The following is a 19,809-nucleotide window of genomic DNA, read 5'->3' as shown; positions in this document are numbered from 1 at the left end:
AGTATTCTCTGACTCCAGATGGAGGGACATTGGGAGGAGGAGCTGTGAGGTCAGTGTGATGTCATAGGACATATAGACTCTGGATGGAGGGACATTGGGAGGAGGGGCTGTGAGGTCAGTGTGATGTCATAGGACATATAGACTCTGGATGGATGGACATTTGGATGGGAAGATTTGAGGAGTCCTCTATATGAGGCTCCCATGCAAACCAAATCATTGTTCCTGGGTGAGTCCTACCTCTCCTAAACTGAAGAGTGAACTTTCCCCTTTACCATAAAGAAATCTGTCAGGAATCTGTGAAAGTAATCTCTCATGTGATCAGGCGACGTGCGGAGGAACGGAGTGTAAATAGCAGACAATTTTCTCCAGAGCTCCTAATGGTGGGGATGGATTTTGCTCAGTGCTGGTGCCAAGTTTCCACCCCCCAGGGTCACTGCAGGTGTGGAGAAAAGCTGTGTAAGAGGATATGGAGGAGAGATGAGGAGGAGATCCAGGAATCAGGATAAAGGTCAGGACAAGCAACAGACGAGCGCATCCAAGAGATGAAGCCGGGGTCACTACACAGAAAATCAATCCAAGGAAACAACAGGCAGGACGAGGAATAGCAAGAAGGAGCTCAGAGACAAATGAGAATATTGCTCAGCCAATGGGAGATTATCTCAGCATGACTTACATAATGAAGGAGATGAGGGGGAGGGGAGGAAGTCACTTAAGGCAGGGCTTGACAAATTTGATTGAACCTAAAAAAATTAGTAGACAGTTTTTTTAAGGGAAGTGTGGGTTATCAGCACCAGGGTCATGGCAAGTAATTTGTGAGGTGCAGAACTCAGGACTTGAGGTGCAAGATGCAGGAGAAGGGTGAAAGACATGCTGTGCTGTGTGCAGAATGCAGGACATGGGGTGCCGGGTACCAGAGAAGGGTGTAGGTCACCGCAGGACATGGGATGCAGGAGAAGGGTATAGTGTGCAGAACATGGTGAACAAGGTACCAGAAAAGGGTGTAGGTCACCACAGGACATGGGGTGCTGGAGAAGGGTGCAGAATGCAGGACATGGGGTGCTAGAGAAGGGTACAGTGTGCAGAATGCAGGACATGTGATACAGGGTACCAGAGAAGGGTGTAGAACAACGCAGGATATAGGATGCAGGAGAAGGTTGCAGAATGCAGGAAATGGGGTACAGGGTGCAGAACATGGGACATGGGGTACAGGGTACCAGAGAAGTGTGTAGATCACTGCAGCACATGGGATGCAGGTGTATCATGCAGAACAAAGGACATGGATTGCAAGGTGCAGGAGAAGGGTGCAGGACATGTGGTGCAGGGTGCATAATGCAGGACATGGGGTGCAGGTTAATGGAGAAGGGTGTAGGTCACTGCAGAACATGGGATGCAGGAGAAGGGTGCAGAATGCAGGACATAGGGAGCCAGGTGCAGAATGTAGAACATGGGGTGCAAGGTGCAGGAGAAGGGTGCAGGACATGTAGTGCAGAACACATGCCATGGGGTACAGGGTACCGGAGAAGGGTGTAGGTCACCGCAGAACATGGGGTACAGGGTACCGGAGAAGGGTGCAGGTTACTGCAGGGCATAGGGTGCAGGGGAAGGGTACAGTGATCAGAATGCAGGACATTTGATATAGAACAGAGGACATGGGGTGCAGAACACAGGACAAAACGTGCATGACATGGGGTGCAGAACGCAGAATATGGGCTGTGGGGTGGAGAACATTGGGTGCAGAATGCAGGATATGGGGTGAAAGAGAAAGGTGCAGGACATGGGGTGCAGAATGTAAAAAGGGGAAATTTGCGCTACTAATAGCAAACAGTTGCCAGCATCAGCAATATTATTATTATTTTTCATGATTTATATAGCGCCAACAGTTTACACAGCGTTTTACAATGTATAGGGGGGACAGCACAATTACAGTACAGTTCAATACAGACGGAACAGGAGAGCTTACATTCTAAAGGGAGGGGGTGGTGGTACAAAAGGTAATAGATGCAGGGAACGATTTGATGGGGTGACTCGGGGATAGTTGTTAGGTGGGTGTGGGATAGGCTTCCCTGAATAAGTGAGTTTTCAGGGATCTCCTAAAGGTGGACAGGTTAGGAGCTGATCAGACATACTGGGGCAGGGAATTCCAGAGGATGGGAGAGGCTCTGGAGAAGTCCTGAAGGCGAGCATGAGAGGAGGTAACAAGGGAGCTAGAGAGCAGGAGGTCCTGGGAGGAGCGGAGGGGACGATTTGGGTGATATCTGCAGATGAGGTTGGTGATGTAGCTGGGGGCGATGTTGTGGATGGCCTTGTATGTTGTGGTTAGCATTTTGAATTTTACACGGTGGGGTAGGGGAAGCCAGTGAAGGGATTGGCAGAGAGGAGCAGCAGTCACGGATCGGTTAGTGAGGTGTATTAGTGTAGCAGCAGCATTCATAATAGACTGAAGGGGGGGATAGCCTACCTAAGGTTAGGCCATTAAGGAGAGAGGTGCAGTAGTCAAGACGGGAAATAATCAAGGAGTGAATAAGTTGCTTTGTAGTGTCATTAGTCAGGAAGGGTTGAATTCTGGAGTTGTTGCGGAGGTTAAGGCGGCAGGATTTAGCCAGTGATTGGATGTGGGGGCTGAAGTAGAGGTCAGAGTCAAGGATTACACCCAGCACCCTGGCATGTGAGGAGGGACCAATGGTTGTGATGTTGATCTTAATGGTAGTCATGGGGGGGGGACTGGAAAAGAGGAAATATTACAAGCTCAGTTTTAGAAAGATTGAGTTTGAAAAACTGGTGTGACATCCATACCGAGATGTCACTCAGTAAGTTTGAGATCCGTGAGGAGACCGAGGGGGTGAGTTGGGGAGTGAAAAGATAGATCTGGGTGTCGTCGGCGTAGAGGTGTTATTGGAAGCCATGGGAGGTTATCAACTGGCCCAGGGAAGAGTGAGAATAAGAGGGCCCAAGGACAGAGCCTTGGGGTACCCCAACAGAGAGAGGTAGAGGAGATGGAGTTGTAAGTGACACTGAAAGTGCGCTGTGATAGGAAGGAGGAGAACCAGGATAAAGCAGAATCACAGAGGCCATGGGAGTGTAGTTTGCTGAGGAGAAGCAGGTGGTCAACTGTGTCGAAGGCAACAAAGGGGTCTAATGCCCTGTACACACAATAGGATTTTCCGACAACAAATGTTCGATGGGAACTTATGGTCGGAAATTCCGACCGTGTGTAGGCTCCATTAGACATTTTCCGTCGGAATTTCCGACAAACAAAATTTGAGATCTGGATCTCAAATTTTCCGACAACAAAATCCGTTGTCGGATATTCTGATCGTGTGTACACAATTCCGACGCACAAAATTCCACGCATGCTCGGAATCAAGTAGAAGAGCCGCACTGGCTATTGAACTTCATTTTTGACATTCTTGACATTCAGAATTTCCGACATTTGTGTGACCGTGTGTATGCAAGACAAGTTTGAGCCAACATCCGTCAGGAAAAAATCCACGGTTTTGTTGTCGGAAATTCCTATCGTGTGTACAGGGCATATGAGTATGAGTATGGATTAATGGCCATTGGTTTTAGCAGTTAGTAGGTCATTGTTGAGTTTTGGTAAGGCAGTTTCAGTAGAACGTTGTGGATGGAACCTGGACTGTAGGGGATCGAGAAGGTTGTCTGTGAGGCAGCAACTCATTCGATCATGGACAAGGCGTTCGATGAGCTTGGAGACAAATGGGAGCAGGTTAAGTTATTCAAACAGGTGGGGTCTAGTGAGGGTTGTTTAAGTATGGGGGTAACCAGTGCATGTTTGAGCGGGGAAGGAAAGGTGCCAGAGGAGAGGGAGATGTTGAAGATGACGGTTAGGGAGTTTAGGATAGAGTGGGAAGGTGGTCGCAGTAATTGTGAGGGGACAGGTGGTGAGGTGGGCCATGGAGAGGAGTTTAACAACTTCATCGGTGGTAACTGTCAGAAGGAGGAGAGTATTGAGTGCGGTGTTGGACCTGATGTGTTTGGTAGGGGACAAAGTTGAATGCTGGATATCTCCTTGCGAATGATGTCGATTTTGCTTTTGAAATGGTTGGCAATCTGTTGAACGGTAAGCAAACTGGTGGGTGGGGGCAGTGGGTGGTGAAGTAAGGAATAGGGTAGAAAAGAGTTGACGAGGTTTGGATGAGAGGGTTTTGATGAGAGTGTTGTAGTAGGTTTGTTTAGCACTGTAGATGGCAGGAGTTTTTTGAGAAGGGCAGATTTGTAGAGGGTAAAGTCTTGCAGGGACTTAGATTTACGTCATGCTCTCTCAAGAGCACGTCTGCGTCTCTTGAGACTTCTGGTGTCATCTGTTTGCCAGGGTTGTGGCAGATGGGGCCTGGTTATTAGCAATTCAAGACTAATTGCAATAAAACATAAAAAACAGAAAAGATGCAGCACTAAATGTATATATAAACCCTGGAATGTGATCCAGGGATGTGACCCAAACTATAATGCTGTGTACACACGACCGGACTTTTCGACCGGACTGGTCCGACGGAACGAATCCGTTGGACAATCCTACCGTGTGTGGGCTTCAGTGGACCTTTTCTGTCGAAAATCAGACGGACTTTAGATTTGGAACATGTTTCAAATCTTTCCGATGCACTCGAGTCCGGTCGAAAAATCCGTTTGTCTGTATGCTAGTCCGACAGACAAAAAAGGACACAAGGGCAGCTATTGGCTACCGGCTGTGAACTTCCTTATTCTAGTCCAGTCGTACGTCATCACATTCAAAAGAACGGACTTTTGAACGAACTTGTGTGTGGCCAAGTCCGGTCGTTCGAAAGTCCTTCGTAACTCCATCGAAAGTCAGTCGAAAAGACCGTCGGGCCTTTGATGCTGAAAAGTCCGCTCGTGTGTACACGGAATAAGCTAAGGAAAAAGTGCCAAGTGCAAATATAATCAGTAGGTGAACCGAGAAGAACAATAATATAAAAAAAAACATTCGAAATGGTGACATAACCATGTGTATAGGGCTAATTGCATATATAATCAAGGAGTAATCCTAACGGTGTATAGGCAGGGAAATCTAATATGATACTCAAACTAAAATATAAAGACCTGTGATTGCCACAACCATCGCTTCTGATGCATACAAAAAGTGATCACAAAACAAATTAAAAAAACGAAGTTAGACTTACCGGTAACTCTTTTTCTAGGAGTCTTCCAGGACAGCCTCTGAGACATAGGGCTCCTACCTCCGGGACAGGAAACACATTCACCCAAATGGTTAAAAGGTGGTCCTCCAGGCCTTCCTGTTCAGTTTCCACAAGAACCGCTGGAAGGCTCTGAAAGACATAACACACTGGCATAACATTAGTATATCCCCTTTGCACCAGCTATAAAACTCTGGGTGGGAAACCAGGCTGTCCTGGAAGACTCCTACAAAAAGAGTTACCGATAAGTCTAACTCCGGTTTTCTCTCATCGTCTTCCAGGACAGCCTCTGAGATGATAAGCAAGAAAACTCTGTTAGGGCGGGACCACTGCCTGGAGGACCTTCGCCCAAATGCCTGTTCTTTATCAGCAACCAGGTCCAAGCGGTAATGCTTTGCGAATGTGGAGTAGCTGGACCACGTCGCTGCTCTGCAGATCTCCTCCGGAGTGGCACCGGCTTTCTCTGCCCACGAAGCTGAGACCGCCCTAGTTGAATGTGCCTTAACTAGAGGCGCTTGTCTCCCTGCCAACCTGTATGCCTCTAAAACTGTCATCCTTATCCATTCAGCGATGGTGGATCTTAATGCTTTAAATCCTTTGCGTGATCCCGCAAAATTCACAAACAAAGATTCTGTCTTCCTGAAGTCTTTGCTGATATCTAAATAAACTGAAAGGCTACGCCTGACGTCAACTCAACTGAATTCTCCTTCCTCATCAACTTCTGAGGAGAAGTAAAATGTTGGCAGGATAATGTCCTGAGTTCTATGAAAAGTGGAAGAAACTTTGGGGAGGAAACTTGGGTCAGTCTTAAGGACAACCCTATCCTCAAAAATCACCAAAAATGGTTCTCTAATCGAGAGCGCCTGCAACTCACTCACTCTTCTGGCTGAGGTGATTGCAATCAAAAAAGCGGTCTTTAGAACCACCCACTTAATATCAGATTTTTCCAGAGGTTCGAAGGGACTCTTTGTAAGTGCACAGAGAACCAAGGATAGATCCCAGGAGGGACAGGCTCTGACCTTCACTGGCCTGGACCTGGAGAGAGCCTTAAAGAAATTATTTACAAAACGATTCTGCTGCAGGTAGACCTGAAGGAAAACGCTCAAGGTGGCAGCCTGTACCTTCAAGGTGGTAATAGAAAGACCTAATTCCACTCCTGCCTGGAAAAAGTCCAACACTGCTGGAATTCCTTGTTTTTCCTGCCCCTGTTCCGCTAATCAGAAATTCAACCTCTTCCAGACCTTGGCGTAGATGGCCCTGGTTACTGGTTTACGGCATTCTAAGAGAGTCTTAATGACTTTCTGAAAACCCTTGAGCCCTTAACAGCTGTTCCTCAGATACCACGCTGTAAGCTTGAGGGTCTCTATCTGAGGATGCCGGATAGGACCTTGTGTGACCAGATCCTCCCTCATTGAAAGAGGAATTGGAGGCTACATGGCCAACCTCTTTAGGACTGCAAACCAGTCCCTCCTTGGCCAAAACGGGGATATCAAAATGAGATCCGTTTCCTGGGTCAGAAATTTTTGAAGGACCGCCGCAACTAGCCTTATGGGGGGAAGGCATGGCAGAGATGGAAGTGCCAAGCATTGGCGAAGGCATCCATCCCCCTGGCTTGATCCAGCAAGTGCAGGGAGAAGAACTGAGCAACTTTCTTGTTGTTTTCTGAGGCGAACAGATCCACCTCTGGTATGTCCCAGGCCTTCATAACCTACTCGAACACTTCCTGGTTGAGTGACCATTCGTCCTGCTTCACTCGCTGACAACTGAGAAAGTCCGCCAGAGAGTTCTGAGTCCCCTTTAAGTGTACTGCTGAGAGAGAAGCCAAGTTTGATTCGGCCCAAGCAAAAATTTTGCCTGCTATCATCTGCAGTGCAAGCCCCCCTGCTTGTTTATGTATGCGACTGTGGCCGCATTGTCTGACCTTACTTGAAGATGCCGTCCCTTTATCCTTTACTGGAAGGCTTCTAGTGCCCTTTGGACTGCCAGTAGCTCCCTCTGATTTGAGGTCCGTCTGGCTTCCACCTGAGACCAGGATCCTTGAGCCAGATCCCTTTCCAGGTGTGCGCCCCAGCCGAAAGAGCTGGCGTCTGTTGTTACCCCCAGAGATTCTGGTCTGGACCACAACAGACCCCTGTCCAGCTTGTGATTGGTTCGTCACCACCACAGTGTCCTTTTGACTCTGGTGGAAATAGGCATGGGTTGATCCAAACCCTGCTGGCTGCCATCCCAGCACTGCAGAAGAGCCTGTAACGGGCGCTGGTGGAACCTTGCCCAATGGACTGCTGGAAAACAGGATGTCATTAGCCCTATCACTCTCATGACATCTCTGACCTGGGCTTCCTGATTGGTCTGAAGCTGCGCTGCCACTAGACCTACTTTCTCTATCTTTTCTGATGGGAGGAAGACCTTCCTCTCTACTGAAAAAATTCTGTATCCCAGGTATAGTACTTCCTGGGTTGGGATCAGCTGGGACTTGTCCTGATTGATCAACCAACAAGGGAATGCAGGAAACATTGTGCCTCCTGTAGAATTTCTTCTAGCTGCTGTTAAGACTGGGTGACAAACAGAAGGTTGTCCAGATAGGGGATCACTGTAATGGCCCTGACGCGCAGCGGGGCTAAGGCCTCTGCCAGGACCTTCGTAAAGATCCTCGGAGAGGAAGATAGTCCAAACGGTAGTGCCCTGAATTTGAGGTGGAGAACTTCCGAATTCACCCTGACTGCCAGTCTGAGGAATTTCTGGAATTCCCGATGTATCGGCACATGCAAATATGCATCCCTGAGGTCGATCGTCGCCATATAGCAATTGGGAAACAGGAGATTTCCTTACCGTATAGATAGACTCCATCCTGAAATGCTTGTATCTGATAATCTTGTTCAGGGGCCGTAGATTTAGAATCAAACTGAACTTGCCTGACGGCTTTCGGACTACGAACACATGGGAATATACCCCCTGTCCGTGTTCCTCCTGAGGTACTGGGCTGATGACCTGTTGATCCAACAACTCTCCCATCAGCAAACTCAGAGCTCCTGGGTTAATAAAAAGGTAGGAGGAGGAATGGCATTGAACTTCAACTTGTAGCCCTTTTCAATTATGTTTAATATAAAACGGGCTTGAAGTTGCATTGGTCCATTGTGGGAGGAAGTCCCCCAACCTTCCTCCCACCGGAACACAAGAGTCACTGGGGCTTTGGGGTGGTTTGAGGAGGATTGAATAATATTCCTCCTCTGCCACGACCCTTGTGACCCGTCCAGTGTTTTTTAGGACGACCCTCTCTCTCCTGTTGGGTCTGTTGCCTGAAGCCTCGAAAAAGACATCTACCCTCAGGTTTTTTCTTTGGGAAAGCCTTTTTCTTGTCCTGGGTACGTTCCAAGGCCTCCTGTAACCCAGGTCCAAAGAGGGGATCGCCTGAGAAAGGCAATCCACAAAGCCTGAGCTTTGATGCTGCATCACCCGACCAAGCTTTCAACCATACGGCCCTTCTAGCGGCATTTACCAACGCTGCAGACCTGGCTGCTAGTTTTACAGATTCCGCAGAAGCGTCAGCCAAGAACCCAACTGCTTTAAATTTCAAAGGAAAAGATTTTAGTACCTGTTGTCTGGACGTGCCTGCAGAAATGTGAGACTGCAACTGGGTTAACCAGCACTCTAAATTTCTAGCAACACAGGTAGCTGCAAGGGCTGGTTTAGGCCCAATAGAAGAGGCATCCCAAGCCCTCTTTAGCAGCACATCACCCCTTTTGTGCATAGGGTCCTTAAGGGATCTTAGGTCATCGAAAGCCAAATCAGTCTTTTTGGAAACCTTCACCAGCGGTGTATCCAGTTTAGGAACCTTGTTCCAAGGATGAGCCGTGTCCTTTTCAAAGGGAAATCTATGCTTAAGACTGCCTGAAAAGAACGGTCTTCTCTCAGGGTGCTCCCACTCCAGCAAGATCGCTTCTACTAGAGACTTGTGCGCGGGAAAAACTCTGGATTTCTGGGCAGAGACCCCCTGATACATAAAGTCATGCTTAGAAAGTTGTACCGACTCCTCTATGATCTCTAAGGTGTCATAGATCACTTTAAGTAGGTCCCCCACATCGTCCAGAGTCAATCTGTACCTGGACCCTCTGGAGCAATCTTCCTCTTCTTCAGAATCAGAACCTGAGTCCGCTTGAGAAGAGGCAAGCGATCTGTGTTCCCTCTCCTTCCTCATCTTCCGTATCCCCCTGACTAGGTTCAGATAGGGATGACAAACTTGCAGCTCTAGATATGGGCACAGAGGGACCCTGCATCCTATCCATCATGCCTCTAAATGATTTGAAAGTGGATGCAATTTCGTCTTTCACAGACGTAAGCATTTTATGACACTCTGTCATAGAATCATCCTTAGGAAAACTGCTGACACATTCTGGGCAAAGAGGTTTCTCCCAATTGGAGCCTAGTTTTGACCCACAAATGGCACACTTTCTCCTGGGAGGCTGCATCTGGGACCTGTTTTGTGTTTCAGGGGGAAGGAGAGAAGTGCCCAGCCCTTCACCTGTGGTTCCCCACCCAGGGAAGGACTCTGGCCACAAGGACCCTAACCCCCTCCCAGAGTAAGCCATGTTCTGCCCTCACGCTTACCTGACAGGTGCCGGTGCCAGAAGAACCGGAGTCGACCGCCTGAACTGCTGCAATGCTCTCCATGGCTCCTCTGTGTTTTCACAGTCTCTGCTAGATTTACACAAGCTCCGGACACCCAACAAGCCACACGCCGCACCTGGAGACCGGAACCTTTGTCTCACGGCGATGATGTGGCACCCCTGATGGTGTGGCTCTGCCGGAAGCCGTGTCACTTCCGTTGGAATGCAACCGCCCCTCCTCCGATGCACACACGTTCCTATACCCGGAAGAGCCAGGTAACATGCACCCTCACGATGGACGCTGTCTGCCCACCGGAAATACTCAGGAGGACAGAGGGTAGGATGTGTGTGGCAAAAATAGAGGTAGGGACCTGCCGCTCTTCAGGGGTCTGACTCTCCCCGAGTCTTTATGCAGCAGTGTGGTAGCAGCCCGCTCTTCACTGCTTTTAGACAGAGGGGTGCTTTGGGCAGAGGAGCAGGTACGCCAGAAGCTCATCCAGGACAGTCCTAGGACATAGAGCTCCCCAGGTTCCTCACATGCTTCCTTCCCGTCCGGCAGGAAACACAAAAACTGAAGGGGAAGGCCTGGAGGACCTCCTTTTAACCATTTGGGTGAATGTGTTTCCTGTCCCGAAGGGAGGAGCCCTATGTCTCAGAGGCTGTCCTGGAAGAAGATAAGAGAAAGTGTGGTATACCAAGGTAAGAGCAGGCTATGTATCAGGTACCACGCTTTTTTATTTGTTTTGTGATCACTTTTTGTACGCATCAAAAGCGATGGCTGTACTTTCATTTAAATATTTTTTTTTAATATTGGATTGATCTGCACTATGTGGAGGCCTTCTTCTTTTTTCCATATGATCTACGCTGTTCCTCTGAAGGTTTACATATACCAGGAACATCATCATTGAGGCTCGAGTGTGCATGCTACTTCCGGTCTGATGTACGTGGATGCACGCCAGTCCATTTGAAGGCGTTTGAGCTGGAGAGAGACTTTGGAACATCGTCCATGCTTGTTTGACTCACCACCGATGGCGTGTGGGTCCACATCTTCGGGTAAGAGTACTCACCCCCTTTCCCTGGTGTTGGAGGCACGTTCCCGGGTGTTGTGTGTGAATATCACCTTGTTTTGCATCCAGTTCCATTGCTGTTTCCCATGCGATTTTTCATCGTATTATCATGTTCAAGGGATCGCATATGATATGAAGAACTTTATTTTTATTTGAGTGACTTTTATGTTGCTATTTTTGGATATTATTCCTCACATAGATGGTACCATTTATGAAATATTTTGTGGCCATCACAGGTCTTTATATTTTGGTTTGAGCATCATATTAGATTTCGCGGCCTATACACCGTTAGGATAACTCCTTGATTATATATGCAATTAGCACTGTACACATGGTTATGTCACCATTTTGAATGTTTTTTTTTTAATATTATTGTTTTTCTCAGTTCACCTACTGATTGTATATGCACTTGGCACTTTTTCCTTAGCTTGTTATAGCATGGGGTGCAGAATGCAGGAAATGGGGTTCAGGTGGCAGACTGCAGGACATGGGGTGCAGGACATGGGGTGAAGGGTGCAGAACACAGGACATGGGCTGCAGAGGAAGGGTGCAGAACACAGGACATGGGGTGTAGAATGTAGGACAGTAAAGCAATCCCCCCTCCCCTGTGTCCTCCTGCATGTCCTGTACATCTCCCCCAGCAGTGTGTGAGAGCAGAGTGGATGGAGAGGACATCTTGTGTACATAAAGCAGCATGTCCCTCCCTGGCTGGTTTCTTAGCTGGCTGCTTTGCAGGCTTGTCCTGGTTACTCCTGTAAGGACTCTGTAGTCCTGTTTCTCAGCACCTTGTGGGGATCTTTGTGGCAGTGCCGAGGTGGCACCATGTTGGAGATTCGGTCCCGCTCCTTCCTCTCTGTTCTGCCGGAGGGCTCTGCAGGGACACAGGCAGCTGTGGGTGGAAGCAGGAGCCGATGGTGACAGTAATGCGGCCGCGGAAAGGAGAAAGATCGGCAGCGGGAGCTCAGTGAGATGAGTCCTCTCATGTCCTGTCCTGTCCAGTCCACCCCTCACTTCACAGGTCGGGTGTCATCATCTCCTCCTCCTCCCCTCACCCTTCTGCCTGGCCCCGCTCCGAGACACATTCCTGCTGGTAGGTTAATTGGCTTCTGTCCAAAATTGGCCCTAGTATATCAATATGAGTTGGGGACCTTGGATTGTGGCCTCCTTGAGGGTAGGGACCGATGTGAGTGTGCGATGTATGTGTGGAGCGCTGCGTAAATTGACGGCGCTATATGGGTACCTTAATTAAATATTATGTAATAGAGGAGCATCTTAATGAGACACAATGTACAGGGATAGGGACAACTCCAGTCAACTGGATGGACTGGTGTCTTTATTCAAACTTACTAACTATGTAACTATGTCTGAATAGGCAGAAGCATTATTCAGACCAACAGTGAGAATGGGCTGACAAGAGCCCAGGGGCCAGGACGCCATTTCTAGTCACCATGGTGACCTGGGATTTGACCATAGAGACATGGAAATTCAGCTGGTTCAGCAGGGATCGGTCACATTTCCATCCATGTGTGGTCACTGCCGGATAAAAGTCACTCCATCAGCGGCTGCAGCCAATAGCTTCATCACTGATCTGTGTATTCTGAGAGCGGAGGAGCGCCCCCCATTGTCAGAATACAATAGTGCAGCGGGGAGGATTCCCCCATCCCCCTCCAATGTGTGGATGGGGGAATCGCTTCAGATTTTTTTTGCTCTGCCCGCTGGCTGAACGATAAAACTGAACCATGTATGACCAGCTTTGGAAGCAAAATATATTAATCATCAACTGATCCCCCTGAAGGGGTTCATCTATATATTACCTCCTCTGGCGCCAGATCCAGCAACGTCTCCTTTACCAAATGGAATTTCCTGTCTGACATCACTTCCTGTCTTCCATAGAGACTTCCTGTCTGGGTAGAGGTGAGATCACCATCTTGTGGAGCTCAGAGGAACTGCAGCCCAGAGAATCATCTCATACCGTGAACACGGCCTTGTGCTGTGTGTGTATGTACTGTATATCCTTATAGATGGGTCATCTCCACTCCCACCAAGGGGGATAGAAATATATTACTGCTCGGGGGGGAGACATTTTGGCCCCTTTGATTTTGCAGTAAAATTGATTGCAGATTTAGTCATGTAGAACATCTGTTATATGGATACAAAGAACCCCAGCCGAGAGTAAAGGGTGGAAATGGCTCCTGATCCCCAGATTTGGGCAATTATGTCACCAATATAAATAGAATAAAACCCGCGCTATGTGTAACAACTCAAATACCTACAAAAATAACTTATACCGGACTGCTGCTGTAACAAAGGTAAGTATTCCCTTTATCAACTAGAAGAGCATTATGTGTCACAGCGCTGTCCTATTGTGTGTGCACATAAATCATCACAAATACACTAAAATATGTGGAGACATTCATATATAAAGTGCTAGGGGCTCAAATAATATTCTCTGCAGATCTACTGCTTCCACTTTACACCGACTTCATTCATCTTATGGTGTTTATCAATAAATGAAGTAAACTGAACCATGTGCAAATTATATACAACATAAAGTGCTTTGTGCTCAAGATGATGTTCCCTGCAGATCCACTGCTTCCACTTTTCACCTACTTCATTAACCTTGTAATATTTGCTGCTATATTAAATAAAGTAAAAATCTGTGCAGATTCATGTAATCATACAATATTTTGTGCTCAATATAGTGTTCTCTGCAAGTCCACTGCTTCCACTTTGCATCTACTTCAACAAATTTATTTTTCTCAAAACAATCCACCAATCAATGAAAAGTTGATAAGGTGTGAAAGTTTTCGGTGCTCCAAACTGTGGCAGCTGTAGTGTAGCCACGCCTTCTTCCACCTCTTACACATGTGATGCAGTGGCGGCCTGTCCATAGTGGGCACTCGGGCGCCACCCCCCCAAACTGTAAAAAAAAAAAAAAAAAAAATGGTCACTTTAAGAGTGATCAGGCGCCTGACATGCAGCGGTCTATGGGAAGCCGATTTGCCCACGTTTAGGGAGTGTCCGGGGTGCAAGAGATGCGCCGCAAACACTCCCTCATTCAAGCCCAGTGATTTGCCTGCAGCAGGTCCTGTTCTTTTATTCGAATGGCCTGGACCGGAGGACACTGGGCGGTGCTTTTCGCGGCACCGCGTCACTTCCGGTCTCTCGGCTCACTGTATTTACCGCAAGTAGAGGAGAGGACTGAGAGGAGCCGGGTGTGTGGAAGAAGCAGGCCTGACGGACTGGCGCGGCTGCTGGTAAAGTACTATGTAGTGTCAGGCTCGTTGTGTCTCTCTATCTATTTTCTAGCTGAGTAGCGGACTGTTGCTGAGTCTGTATGTGGCCGCGGGCGCAGCACGTGAGCTGCCCTACCCCTCTGCTCAACACACACTAATCCTGGAGGCCTGGCTGAACCCTTCATTCCCTTCCCTGCAGTGCTCTGCATTGCTCTGCCCCTCTCTCATTCTCTCCACTCACTCAGTGAGTGACTGGGGGGGTCTGTGAATGATGGGGGGGTGCAGACTGGGGGGAGAGGTAATTGTGCAGATGGGAGGATGGTAATTGTATACCCCCGTCTGCACAATTACCACCCCCTGTCTGTACAATTACCTCCCATCCGTCTGCACAATTACACCCCTCTCGTCTGTACAATTACCTCCCAGGTAATTGTGCAGGGGGGTATTGTGCAAATGGGGGGTGGTAATTGTGCAGACAGGGGGGGGGATAATTGTGCAGGATTTGTGCAAAATGCTATATACCAGGATTTGAGGTCTAATGGGGCAGGAATTGGGACTGATCTGAGGGGTGAAGGGACAGGAATTGGTTTGATGGGCACAGTGAGGCTGCAATTGATGGATTTTTTTTTCAGAATTTTTCAGAATGTTTGCTTGCGCCCCCCCCAAAAAAATTTTGAGTGTCAGCCGCCACTGACGTGATGGTGAGGGCGCCCCCCTTAGTAGTGCTTCCCCACTCACCAGAGCAATATGACTCCCAGCTTTTCATCTACCAGAGTCACCAACATCCTTCACACTCTCCTCACCTCCGATGGCAAAGGAACTGGATCCTCCTCGCTCACTCCTAAGAGTCTGCTGAGCTTCCTGTCATCTCCCTCCTAGACTCCGCCTCCTCCTCCTCCTCCGACCGCTGTTCCAGCAGGAGCTCCGCCTCTTCATAAACACTCAGAGCTCCGCCTCTTCATACACACTCAGAGCTCCGCCTCTTCATACACACTCAGAGCTCCGCCTCTTCATACACACTCAGAGCTCCTCCTCTTCATACACACTCAGAGCTCCGCCTCTTCATACACACTCAGAGCTCCGCCTCTTCATACACACTCAGAGCTCCTCCTCTTCATACACACTCAGAGCTCCTCCTCTTCATACACACTGAGAGCTCCTCCTCTTCATACACACTCAGAGCTCCGCCTCTTCATACACACTCAGAGCTCCGCCTCTTCATACACACTCAGAGCTCCGCCTCTTCATACACACTCAGAGCTCCGCCTCTTCATACACACTCAGAGCTCCGCCTCTTCATACACACTCAGAGCTCCGCCTCTTCATACACACTCAGAGCTCCTCCTCTTCATACACACTTAGAGCTCCTCCTCTTCATACACACTCAGAGCTCCGCCTCTTCATACACACTCAGAGCTCCTCCTCTTCATACACACTCAGAGCTCCTCCTCTTCATACACACTCAGAGCTCCGCCCCTTCATACACACTCACAGCTCCGCCTCTTCATACACACTCAGAGCTCCGCCTCTTCATACACACTCAGAGCTCCACCTCTTCATACACACTCAGGGCTCCGCCTCTTCATACACACTCAGAGCTCCGCCTCTTCATACACACTCAGAGCTCCGCCTCTTCATACACACTCAGAGGTCCGCCTCTTCATACACACTCAGAGCTCCGCCTCTTCATACACACTCAGAGCTCCGCCTCTTCATACACACTCAGAAGTCCGCCTCTTCATACACACTCAGAGCTCCGCCCCTTCATACACACTCACAGCTCCGCCTCTTCATACACACTCACAGCTCCGCCTCTTCATACACGCTCAGAGCTCCGCCTCTTCATACACGCTCAGAGCTCCACCCCTTCATACACGCTCACAGCTCCGCCTCTTCATACACGCTCAGAGCTCCGCCTCTTCATACACACTCAGAGCTTCGCCTCTTCATACACACTCAGAGCTCCGCCTCTTCATACACACTCAGGGCTCCGCCTCTTCATACACACTCAGAGCTCCGCCTCTTCATACACACTCAGAGGTCCGCTTCTTCATACACACTCAGAGCTCCTCCTCTTCATACACACTCAGAGCTCCTCCTCTTCATATACACTCAGAGCTCCGCCCCTTCATACACACTCAGAGCTCCGCCTCTTCATACACACTCAGAGCTCCGCCTCTTCATACACACTCAGAGCTCCACCCCTTCATACACGCTCACAGCTCCGCCTCTTCATACACGCTCACAGCTCCGCCTCTTCATACACGCTCAGAGCTCCGCCTCTTCATACACACTCAGAGCTTCGCCTCTTCATACACACTCAGAGCTCCGCCTCTTCATACACACTCAGGGCTCCGCCTCTTCATACACACTCAGAGCTCCGCCTCTTCATACACACTCAGAGGTCCGCCTCTTCATACACACTCAGAGCTCCTCCTCTTCATACACACTCAGAGCTCCTCCTCTTCATATACACTCAGAGCTCCGCCCCTTCATACACACTCACAGCTCCGCCTCTTCATACACGCTCACAGCTCCGCCTCTTCATACACGCTCAGAGCTCCGCCTCTTCATACACACTCAGAGCTTCGCCTCTTCATACACACTCAGAGCTCCGCCTCTTCATACACACTCAGGGCTCCGCCTCTTCATACACACTCAGAGCTCCGCCTCTTCATACACACTCAGAGGTCCGCTTCTTCATACACACTCAGAGCTCCTCCTCTTCATACACACTCAGAGCTCCTCCTCTTCATATACACTCAGAGCTCCGCCCCTTCATACACACTCAGAGCTCCGCCTCTTCATACACACTCAGAGCTCCGCCTCTTCATACACACTCAGAGCTCCACCCCTTCATACACGCTCACAGCTCCGCCTCTTCATACACGCTCAGAGCTCCGCCTCTTCATACACACTCAGAGCTCCGCCTCTTCATACACACTCAGAGCTCCGCCTCTTCATACACACTCAGGGCTCCGCCTCTTCATACACACTCAGAGCTCCGCCTCTTCATACACACTCAGAGGTCCGCCTCTTCATACACACTCAGAGCTCCGCCTCTTCATACACACTCAGAGCTCCGCCTCTTCATACACACTCAGAGCTCCGCCCCTTCATACACACTCACAGCTCCGCCTCTTCATACACACTCAGAGCTCCGCCTCTTCATACACACTCAGAGCTCCACCTCTTCATACACACTCAGGGCTCCGCCTCTTCATACACACTCAGAGCTCCGCCTCTTCATACACACTCAGAGCTCCGCCTCTTCATACACACTCAGGGCTCCGCCTCTTCATACACACTCAGAGCTCCACCTCTTCATACACACTCAGAGCTTCGCCTCTTCATACACACTTAGGAGCTCCGCCTCTTCATACACACTCAGAGCTCCGCCTCTTCATACACACTCAGAGCTCCGCCTCTTCATACACACTCAGAGCTCCGCCTCTTCATACACACTCAGAGCTCCGCCTCTTCATACACACTCAGAGCTCAGCCTCTTCATACACACTCAGAGCTCCGCCTCTTCATACACACTCAGAGCTCCACCTCTTCATACACACTCAGAGCTCCTCCTCTTCATACACACTCAGAGCTCCGCCTCTTCATACACACTTAGGAGCTCCGCCTCTTCATACACACTCAGGGCTCCGCCTCTTCATACACACTCAGAGCTCCGCCTCTTCATACACACTCAGAGCTCCGCCTCTTCATACACACTCAGGGAGGAGAGAAAGGGGAAGGATATACAGTACATACACACACAGCACAAGGCCGTGTTCACACGAGATGTTTCTTGGGGCTGCAGTTCCTCTGAGCTCCACAAGGTGGTGATCTCACTTCTACCCAGACAGGAAGTCTCTATGGAAGACAGGAAGTGATGTCAGGTACTGGCAGACATTCCAATTTGAAGGATGTAGAGAGAAGACTGCAGGAACTGGCGGCAGAAGAGGTAATATGTAGATTAACCCCTTCAGGGGGATCAGTTGATGATGAATATATATTCCTTCCAAATCTGGCCATACATGGTTCAGTTTTATCGTTCATCCAGCGGGATGAGAGGAAGAAACTGAAGTGATTCCCCCATCCACACATTGGAGGGGGATGTAGAGTTGCCACCTCATCCCTTTAAACCTGAACACATATGAATTACACAGGTTCTGAGGCTAATTTAATTCAGATAAGGCACCAAGTGAGGTTAATTACCACCTTAATCAGCCACAGAACCTGTGTAATTAACCACTTGCCGACCGCCTCACGCTGATATACATCAGCAGAATGGCACGGGCAGGCAGAATCACATACCTGTACGTGATCTGCCTCCCGCGGGTGGAGGGTCCGATCGGACACCCCCCCCAGTGCCTGAGGCGGCCGGCATTTGTTCGTGGGTGATCAGACGTGAGGGAGAGGCCATCCACCCCCTCGCGATCGCTCCCAGCGAATGAAATCCTTCCTCTGCCTCTGTAATGTAAACAGCAGCAGAGGAAGTGATGTCACATCTCCTCGAGCCGAGGAGAGAAGACATCAATGTGAGTTACACCAACACTACACTAACAGTAGAACACGCAGGCACACTTTTCACCCCCCAGTCACCCCCCGATTACCCCCCTGTACCCCCGTCACAGTGACACCAATAGCAGGTTGTTTTTTTTGTATTGGTGTCAGTTTGTGACAGTTATAAGTGTTAGGGTTAGCCCCCTTTAGGTCCAGGGTACCCCCCCTAATAAAGGTTAACCCCTTGATCACCCCCCCGTCGCCTGTGTCACTAAGCGATCGTTTTTCTGATCGCTGTATTAGTGACACAGGTGACGCTAGTTAGGGAGGTAAGTATGTAGGTTCGCTTTCAGTGTTTTATAGCGACAGGGACCCCCATATACTACCTACTAAAGGTTTTAACCTCCTGATTGCCCCCTAGTTAACCCTTTCACCAGCGATCACCGTATAAGTGTTACGGGTGACGCTGGTTAGTTAGTTTGTTTTTTATAGTTTTAGGGCACCCGCCGTTTATTTCCTAATAAAGGTTTAACCCCCTAATTGCCCGGCGGTGATATAAGTTAAGTTTTTAGGGTCAGATAAGGTCTGCGTTGTCCCAGGCAGCATCAGGTTAGCGCCAGTACCGTAATTCATCATCATACCCACTCTACATCATATCACCCAGTATATATTAATATATACTCGATCACTACACCGCTAAAACCCACGCATGCAGCATACACCTCCCTTACTAGTATAGTGTTTGAATGGATCAATATCTTTGATCTGATCAGATCTATACTAGCGTCCCCAGCAGTTTAGGGTTCCCATAAATGCAGTGTTAGTGGGATCAGCCCAGATACCTGCTAGCACCTGCGTTTTGCCCCTCGGCCCAGCCCTGCCCACCCAAGTGCAGTATCGATCGATCACTGACACTTACAAAACACTAAGCACACATAACTGCAGCAGTCGCAGAGTCAGGCCTGATCCCTGCGATCGCTAACAGTTTTTTGGTAGCGTTTTGAATCAGTCGCTAACAGGAGCTTTTTTGCCTGTGAGTCTCACTAGTGTACCAATAAATTTAGAGCCCAAAATGGCAAATCGAAGGTACACTAGTGAAGAGGCCTACACGTTTCTGAACATGACAGATAGTGAAGAGGAAGTCACTCATCTGTCAGATTCAGGCTCAGAATACGATCCTGTAGAGGACAGCGGCTCCATGACAGATAGCTCTGACGATAGTTGTGGTCCCTGC

At 49.0% G+C, this 19,809-nt stretch overlaps 2 protein-coding genes across 3 annotated transcripts in view; one reads left to right on the top strand and one right to left on the bottom strand.

Moving 5' to 3' along the window:
- LOC141121908 (uncharacterized) overlaps positions 1-12,744 on the bottom strand; it is a 49,985-nt gene extending 37,241 nt beyond the window's left edge. The window contains exon 1 of the mRNA XM_073611664.1: positions 12,654-12,744. The gene's annotated coding sequence lies outside the window, so the exon portion shown is untranslated. The remainder of the gene's footprint in view (positions 1-12,653) is intronic.
- Positions 1-19,809, top strand: part of LOC141121849 (uncharacterized) — a 380,396-nt gene that overhangs the window by 334,046 nt on the left and 26,541 nt on the right. Inside the window, exon 1 of one of the 2 annotated variants that reach the window (XM_073611589.1) lies at positions 17,959-18,033. The exons of the other annotated variant lie outside the window; for it this stretch is intronic. The gene's annotated coding sequence lies outside the window, so the exon portion shown is untranslated. Of the gene's footprint in view, positions 1-17,958; positions 18,034-19,809 lie in introns of those variants that run through there. 2 annotated transcript variants of the gene reach the window in all.

Source organism: Aquarana catesbeiana, unplaced genomic scaffold (assembly GCF_042186555.1).
Source record: "Aquarana catesbeiana isolate 2022-GZ unplaced genomic scaffold, ASM4218655v1 unanchor233, whole genome shotgun sequence".
Classification (NCBI taxonomy): Eukaryota; Metazoa; Chordata; class Amphibia; order Anura; family Ranidae; genus Aquarana; species Aquarana catesbeiana.
Note: the sequence above shows the minus strand (reverse complement) of the source record. Positions and strands in the feature narration are given on the sequence as shown.